The sequence below is a fragment of the Macaca thibetana genome, chromosome 11, assembly GCF_024542745.1.
Source record: "Macaca thibetana thibetana isolate TM-01 chromosome 11, ASM2454274v1, whole genome shotgun sequence".
Lineage (NCBI taxonomy): Eukaryota > Metazoa > Chordata > Mammalia > Primates > Cercopithecidae > Macaca > Macaca thibetana.
Window position 1 is genome coordinate 107569963 of NC_065588.1, and position 9062 is coordinate 107579024.

At 49.9% G+C, this 9062-nt stretch overlaps 1 protein-coding gene across 1 annotated transcript in view; it reads left to right on the forward strand.

Annotated features, from left to right (window-relative positions):
* The first annotated feature begins 376 nt into the window (after nt 1-376).
* The window catches only part of ALDH2 (aldehyde dehydrogenase 2 family member), a 419735-nt gene continuing 411049 nt past the window's right edge, over nt 377-9062 (forward strand). The window contains exon 1 of the mRNA XM_050749773.1: nt 377-380. The gene's annotated coding sequence lies outside the window, so the exon portion shown is untranslated. The remainder of the gene's footprint in view (nt 381-9062) is intronic.

Sequence of the window (9062 nt, forward strand, 5' to 3'; positions counted from 1 at the left end):
CTCGTGAGTTCAGACAATCCGCTCGCCTCAGCCTCCCAAAGTGCTGGGACTACAGACGTGAGCCACCACGCCCGGTGCCCTCTGACACCTTCTGCCCCTCTCTGAGCATCTTGACATCTTACTCCCCAGAGAGGTCCTGCTTGCTGCCTCCTCCAGCGCAGAGGGTGCAGGTGGACAAGCTCCAGGGGTGGGCACCCCCATGCCTTTCTGCAGCCTCAGGTCCTGCGTAAGTCTTCTTGGGCTGGCAAGGGGCTCAGTAGGCCTCAAGTGTGGTAATCTAGGACCAGGAAGCCACCCTGGCTGATGTGCAGGCGAGGAATGGCCCATAAATATGTCACCTCCTCTGTGGGAGCAGCCCCAGTCTCTGCCAGGTTCTGGGGGTGTGGCGGGAGAACTTCCCAGCCTCTGCCACACATCTGCATCTTGGGGTCAAGATCACCTGGGGAACGGGATGGGGGATGGAGGATGGGGGTAGGGTGGGGGGATAGGGCTGAAGGAATAGAGAGGGCAGGGTGCATCCTAACACCTTTTTCCACATTAAAAAATTAAGGTGAAATTCACATAACAAAATGAATTAATTTTAGTTAATGAATTAACTAAATGTATTCATTTACTTAGAGACAGAATCTTGCTGTGTCACCCAGGCTGGAGTGCAGGGGCACCATCACCACTCACTGCAGCCTCAAGCTTCTGGACTCAAGTGACCCTCCCTCCCACCACCGCGCCTCCTGAGTAGCTGAGGCTACAGGCACATTCTACCTCGCCCGAATATTATTGTTATTGTTATTATTATTATTATTATTTTGTAGAGATATGAGTCTCACTCTGTTGCTTAGGCTGTTCTCTAACTCCTGGGCTCAAGCAATCCTCCCACGTTGGCCTCCCCAAATGCTGGAATTAACAGGTTTGAGCTACTGCACCCAGCCTCATGAATTAACTAAATGTAGTACATTCACAATGTTGTGCAACCATCACTTATCTCAGTCTAGATCCAGAACATTTCATCACTGCTAAAGGAAACCCCATACTCATTAGAAGTTACTTCCCATTCCCGCTGCCCATAGCCCATGGCAACCACTGATCTACTTTCTGTGTCTATGGGTTTACCTATTCTATATACTTTACATAAGCAGAATCATACAATATTTGTCCTTTTATTACTGGCTTATTTCACTTAGCATGATGCTTCCAAGGTTCATCCACATATGCTACAGCATATATCAATGCTTTGTTCCTTTTTATGGCTGTGTAATATTCCATCGTATAGATAGACAGCATTGTCTTGATTCATTCATCCACTGGTGGGCATGTGAGTTGTTTCCATCTTTTGCTTATTGTGAATGGCACTGCTATGAACATTCATGTACAAGCATCTGTTTGTGTGCCTGTTTTCAATTATTTTGGCTCTATACTTAGCTAACATTTTTGTTTGTTTAGAGATGGGGGTCTCACTATGTTGCCCAGGCTGGCCTCCAACTCCTGAGCTCAAGTGATCCTCCCACTTCAGCCTCCCAAAGTACAGGGATTACAGGCATGAGCCACCTCACCTGGCTTTAGCTAACATTTTGATGCTTCTTTTTTTCTTTCTTTTTTTTTTTTTTGAGATAGTCTCACTCTGTGGCCCAAGCTAGAGTGCAATGGCATTATCTCAGCTCACTGCAACTTCTGCCTCCCGGGTTTAAGCTATTCTCCTGCCTCAGCTTCCCAAGTAACTGGGATTACAGGCGTGCATCACTACGCCTGGTTAATTTTTGTATTTTTAGTAGAGACAGGGTTTTGCCATGTTGCCCAGGCTGGTCTCGAACCCCTGACCTCAGGCGATCCACCCGCTTTGGCCTCCCAAAGTGCTGGGATTACAGGCGTGAGCCACCACGCCCCACTGATGTCCCCATTCTTTGTTTCCATTTTACAGATGAGGAGACTGAGGCTCAGAGAGCCCAAGTCGTTTGCCCAAGGTGACCCAGCACTAAAAGGAGAAGCTAGCCATTAAGCCGTCCCCAAACCCGTGTTCTCAACGTTGATGACTACTCGATGGTGGATGAGAGGCATCCAACCTGGAGCCGGGGAAACTTCCAGGAAGGTTTGGGGGGAATCCAGGAGGAGGGTTCTTTCCGGGAGGATGAATCAGGCTGGGGAGTTTAGTTCGCTTCCCAGCCCTCGATCGCCCCATAGCCACCAGGGGGCGCCAGAGCTCCGCGCAAAGCGGCTGCCACCGAGCGGCTGCCACCGCACGCTACCACCCGCAGGGCCCGCCGCCTGGGACTGCAGCCAAGTCCCGGCCCCGGGGAGCTCGCGTGCCCCACGTTGATCCCGGGTCGGGGTGGGGACAGCTGGGGTAACTGGGTTGCACGTCCTCTGCGGAGCTATTAGGGCCTCTAATTACCGGGATTGGAAGTGAATAATTATCTGCTGGGCCTCAGGCCACTGAGTCACTTCCCCCAGAAACCAGATTCCCCGGCTAGCGGAAGAGGGGGTGGCTCGCAGGCTGAGGTTGGGGGGGAGGTGGAAGGGGGAGCCTGGGGTTGGGGTGCGCGGCCGCTGCTGTTTTTGGTGAAGATCAGAACTGGGGAGCCTGGGTGTTAATTGCTGCGGGGCCACTTACCAGCCTTGTAAGTTGGGGAAGTCACTTCATCTTTCGTGCCTCAGTTTCCTTTCTGTCAAATGGGGGAAAACAACATTCTCTCCTTACACTTGGGCAAAGTAAATTGTAATCTACCTAAACTAAGCCCTCAGAGTAGTGCCTGGCACATAATCCTCTGATAATTCATTAATCACTCAGAATTATTAATTAGGCCGGCCGAGGTGCCTCACATTTGTAATCCCAGCACTTTGGGAGGCTGAGGCGGGCGGGATGCTGAGGCAGGTGGGAGGCTGAGGCGGGTGGATCACTTGAGGTCAGGAGTCTGAGACCAGCCTGGGCAACATGGGGAAACCCCATCTCTACTAAAAATACAAAAAATTAGCCAGGCGTGGTGGCTCATGCCTGTAATCCCAGCTACTTGGGAGGCTGAGGCACGAGAATTGTTTGAACCCGGGAGGCAGAGGTTGCAGTAAACCAAGATTGAGTCACTGCACTCCAGCCTGGGTGACAGCAAGACTCTGTCTCAAAAAAAAAAAAAAAAAGACAAAAAATAACATTAATTAATCATTAATCATTGGGCCGGGCGTGGTGGCTCATGCCTATAATCCCAGGACTTTGGGAGAACGAAGCAGGCAGATCGTGAGTTCAGGAGTTCGAGACCAGCCTGACCAACATAGGGAAACCCCTTTTCTACTAAAAATACAAAAATTAGCTGGGCGTGGTGATGTGCACCTGTAATCCCAGCTACTCAGGAGGCTGAGGCAGGAGAATCGCTTGAACCCAGGAGGCGGAGGTTTCAGTAAACCAAGATCGAGACATTGCACTCCAGCCTGGGCGACAGAGTGAGACTCCATCTCAAAAAAAAAATAATAATAATTAATCACTAATTCAGAGTCATTAATTCTGTTATTATTTCCATTTTTTATTATTACTTGGGCTCAGTAGGTGGTTAAGAGGTAGGGCGCTCAGTGAGACCAGTCTTTAGTCCACACCAGCTGCTCCATCACCAGTCGTGTGACGTGGACATCTCACTTCACTGCCCTGTGCCTCAGTTCCCTCATCTGACAAACGGGAAAATGAATAGCAAACCCTTCATTTGGGGTGGAAGAGATAAGGCCTGTGATGTTCTCAGTGTGGCGCACGCTTCCATAAATGGAGTCCAGATTGTAAATACTGTTCATGCTTTTCTTAGGGAAGGACTTGTGGCAATTTTAGCTTCTAAAGCACTGGGAGGACAGAAAACGGAACCGAAGCTAAGGGAAGGAAGCACAGGGAGAGATGACATCAGGCACCTGAGCTCAGCAGATCAGACCCTGAGCCCAGGAATCTGCCGTGGGAGTTCTGCCCGCCCAGGCAAATAGGGAAGGACCCACTAATGTAATTATTTTCTGGCCTGGGGCAGATGTGTGTTGACCAAGGAGGACCATTTCCTGAGCCCTCTTGGTCTCTGTTGGACCCTAACGGGTGGGAAAAGGGTTGGTTGCTTGGCCCCCCAAGGTTTCTTGAGCTCTGTGTTAATTATTGATTGTTGGGTAAAACAAATTACTCCCACGTTTACTGGCTTAAAACAGCAAACCTTTATTATCTCATATGGTTTTAGGAATTCACATGCAATCCGACTTAGCTTGTAGTTCCGGGTCTCTCACTCATGAGATTATAGTCCAAAACGTGGGCTGGTGGCACACACACGCAGTCGCAGCTATCTGAGAGGCTGAGACAGGAGGATTGTTTGAGCCTAGAAGTTCAAGGCTATAGTGCACTAGGATAATGCCTGTGAATAGCCATTGCACTCCAGTCTGTGCGATGTAACAAGACCCCATCTCTTAAATAAACAAACAAACAAAAATGGGTTAGGACTGTTCTCATTTGGGGCCCAACTGGGGCTGGATGATTCACTTCCAGGATGGTTGGAAGAGATGGTTTCAGTCCCGGCTGCTGCCAGGAGGTCTCTGTTCCTTGCTGGCTGGTGGCAGGAAGCCTCAGTTCCTCCTCACGTGGGCCATCATAAAGCTACTTGGGTGTCCTTAAGACACCGTGGCTGGCTTCTCCCAGAGTGGACGGCTCAAGGGAGTACAAGGAGAAGCCTAAATGCTTCTTATGACTCAGTCTCAGAAGTCACACAGCATCACTTCCACTTTAGTCTCTTCGTTAGAAATTACTCATTAAGGCCAGGTGCGGTGGCTCACGCCTGTAATCCCAACACTTTGAGAGGCCAAGGCAGGTGGATCATGAGGTCATGAGATCAAGACCATCCTGGCTAACACGGTGAAACCCTGTTTCTACTAAAAATACAAAAAATTAGCTGGGCATGGTCCCTCGCGCCTATAGTCCCAGCTACTCAGGAGGCCAAGGTCGCAGTGAGCTGAGATCGCACCACTGCACTCCAGCCTGGGCGACAGAGCGAGACTCTGTCTCAAAAAAAAAAAAAAAAGAAAGAAAGAAATGAGTCATTAAGTCCAGCCCACACTCAAGGGCAGGGGAATCAGGTTCCACCTTTTCAAGGGAGGTGTGTCAAAGAAGTGTGGACTGTTTTTAAGCCACCAGGAGCACCTGTTATGTGCCAAGAACTGTGCTCACAAGAGTGAGCAAGACAGACCCAAATGCCTGGCCAAGTGGAGCTGACCTGCTCCTGGGGGTGGGGGAAAGAGACCACCAATAAACAGATGAATGAATGATTCTGGTATGAAGTCAGGAGACCACAAGGGCGAGGAAGGAAAAACATGCAGAGACAAGTCAGGCACGGTGGCTTCTGTAATCCCAGCACTTTAGGAGGCTGAAGCAGGAGGATTTTTGAGCCCAGGAGTTTGAGACCAGCCTGGACAACATGGAGAGACCCTATTTCTACAAAAAATAGAAACAATTAGCCAGGCATGGTGGGATGCACTTGTAGTCCCAGTTACTTGAGAGGCTGAGGCAGCAGGATCACTTGAGCCCAGGAGTTCAAGGTTGCAGTGAGCCATGATTGTGCCTCTGCACTCCAGCCTGGGTGATAGAGTGAGACCCTATCTCTAACAGAAAGAAAGAAAAAAAGAAGCAGGAGCAGAAGAGACATGGAGAGGGTCAGCAATGGAGGCAGGGCTGGTTTAGGTTTGGTGGGCGGTCAGACATCTCCTGGGAGTGAGGAAAGCAAGGGTAGACAGCTGGGCGTGGTGGCTCACGCCTGTAATCCCAGAGGCTGAGGTGGACAGATTGCCAGAGGTCAGCAGTTCGAGGCCAGCCTGGCCAACATGGTGAAACCCTGTCTCTACTAAAACTACAAAAAATTAGCTGGGCCTGGTGGCTTTCACTTGCAATTCCAGCTTCTCAGGAGACCGAGGCAGAAGAATCACTTGAACCCAGGAGGCGGCTGAGACTGTAGTGAGCCAAGATTGAGCTACTGCACTCCAACCTGGGCAACAGAGTGAGACTCTGTCTCAAACAAAACAAAACAAAAAACATCTGGTGGAAGAGCATTCTGGGCACAGGGAACAGCCAGTGCTAAGGCCTTGAAGTGGGAGCATGAAGGTGAGTTTGAGGAACAGCCAGGAGGAGCCCAGTGTGCCGCAGTGTCCTTTGATAACACTCAGCACCCTGCACATTCGCTGAAGGCCACTAGGGACAAAGTGTCCTACACAATGTCATTTCCCTTCACCCAACTACTATCATGCTCATTTGACAAGCCAGAGATACTGAGGCTCAGAAAGTGGGAGCCTCTTACTGGCAGCAAGAGGGGACCTTTGGAGGTTGCACAGCAGTGCTGTGATGGAAACTCGGGCAGGGGAAACGCCAGCAGTAGCCATTGCCCAGCTGGGGGCCAGACCAGGTCCCCGGGCCTCCTCCTCGCCTGTGGCCCAGGCCTGCAGAAGCACATTCTACAGGTGCAGACACCAAGGCCTCCACTCTAGCTGGGTGACCCTGGGCAAGATCTTTGCTCTCAAACCTCAGTGTCTGCATCGGTGAAAGGGGTGTGAAGGTCTGTTGTTCACAGGGCTGGTCTTTGTGGCCACTGCTCTTCACAACTCTCGAGGGATATGGGACTCTCACACCCAGTCATAGATTATAATCACATTTTTCGTTTGTTGTTTTTTTTGAGACGAAGTCTCACTCTTTTCACCCAGGCTGGAGTGCAATGGTGCAATCTCGGCTCACTGCAACCTCCGCCTCCTGAGTTCAAACAATTCTCCTTGCCTCAGCCTCCCGAGTAGCTGGGATTACAGGCACCTACCGCCATGCTCAGCTAGTTTTTGTATTTTTAGTAGAAACAGGGTTTGCCATATTGACCAGGCTGGTCTCGAACTCCCGACCTCAGGTGATCTGCCTGCCTCGGCCTCCCAAAGTGTTGGGATTACAGGCATAAGCCATGGCGCCCGCACTATATTCAACATTCTTTATCAGTCGTTGCTATGTGGAAGTACCTCCCCGACTCCTAAGCCCTTAATGTGTTTTTTCACCAAATTCTCCCCCTCGACCCAGTGGGGTCAGTCCTGTAGTCCTGTCACTGTCCCCATTTTCCAGATGAGGAAACTGAGGCCCAGAGAATCTATGTGACTGCACAGCTAGGAGATACAGAACAGATAACTTTTTTTTTTTTTTTGGAGACGGAGTCTCACTGTGTTGCCAGGCTGGAGTGCAGTGGTATGATCTCAGCTCACTGCAACCTCCCCTTCCGGGGTTTAAGTGATTCTCCTGCCTCAGCCTCCCGAGGAGCTGGGACTACAGGCACCCACCACCACACCTGGCAAATTTTTATATTTTTAGTAGAGATGGGGTTTCACCGTATTGGCCAGGCTGGCCTTAAACTCCTGACTTTGTGATCCACCCGACTTGGCCTCCCAAAGTGCTGGGATTACAGGCATGAACCACCGCACCCGGCCCACTTTTTGAATTTTTATGAGTACATAGTAGGTGCATATATTTATGGAGTATGTGAGGTATTTTGATAAAGGCATGCAATGTGTAATTATCACATCAGAGTAAATGAGGTATCCATCACCTCAAGCACTTATCATGTATTTGTGTTTGTACTAATTAACTTTTGTTTTTTAAATTATTATTAATACTAATTGCTAATAGAAGTATTAATAGCATTGATCATTGTTAATTTATTGCTATTGACCCTTGTGTTGTAATTGTTATTAATCCTGTGAGTCTTCGGCTTTCTGGAACTTGGCCAGCAGGAGGTGTTGGCGTTTTTCACAGCAAGGAGGAAGGGCGGTTGGACCTGCTCCCCTAAGACGGCCTGACTTGTTTCCGAGAGCTACCGATCAGTCGTGGGAATTTGAATAACCCTTTCACTCCTTGGGCCCCAGTGACCTGCCGAGCGGGAAGAGCCGTGGCTCGCCGGCCTCCCGGTGGCGATGACGACCTCGCTGTGCTCGTGGCAGCGGCACTCTCAAATCTAGGGCATGGTGATGGGAAGGTTATTTGTTGGAATCCCTTTGCCTTTCCAAGGGAAAATAAACACAAAAAGTGAGAAGTCTTGGGGTCTCAGCGAGCGCCAAAACAAAAAACTGGACTCCGGCGGGGATGCCGGCAAGAAGCGACTAAGTGAGGAAGGAAACCAATTTGGGCCTCCGAGAAATCTGGCAGGCGAGAAGGTTTGAACTGTGATTAAAAAGGGGAAGAACCACAAGTCCCAATTTAAGTCAGCAGAGCTGCTGTCTGGGCAGTGAGAGGGAAAGTGCTTGTGGCTGGCAGATTTCAGCAGCCATTTGGCATTGGCTGGGTACCAGGCTGCTCTGTGGGTGCCGCCTGGCAGGTGCATGGCTACAGACAAGTAACGGTCCTATCTTGGCCTCAGTGTCCCCAGGTATAAGAAAGTGATCAAATAATATGGGATGATCCGTTCAGACTTTTTTTTTTTTTTTTTTTTTTTTTTTTTTTTTTTTTTTTTTTTGAGACAGAACCTAGCTCTGTCTCCCAGGCTTGAATGCAGTGATACAGTCTTGGCTCGCTGCAGCCTCCACATCAGGGGTTCAAGTGATTCTCCTGCCTCTGCCTCCCCAGTAGCTGGGATGACAGGTACCTGCCACCATGCCCGGCTAATTTATATATTTTTAGTAGAGACAGGGTTTCACCATGTTGACCAGGCTGGTCTCAAACTCCTGACCTCAGGTGATCTGCTGGCCTCGGCCTCCCAAAGTGCTGGGATTGCAGGTGTGAGCCACTGCACCCGGCCTCGTTTAGACTTCATTGACATTCCCCCACCCCACCCCTCTTCCCACATCCTCAGACGCTGTGCGAACAGCTTGAATCCCATGCTCAACAGGTCCTTCTCCTCACAACCCTCCATGGCACCCTACTGCCCTCAGAATAATTCCCAAAGTCCCCACCAAGACCTTCAAGACACCATTTGATGGGCCCACCTTTGAAACATCATCTCTTATCAGTATAGGTATCACCACTGCCTTTATGACTTTCTTCCAATGCACCACATGTATTCCCATCTCAGCACCTTTGCACATGCTGTTCCTTTGGCCTGGAATGCTCTTCCCTCAGACGT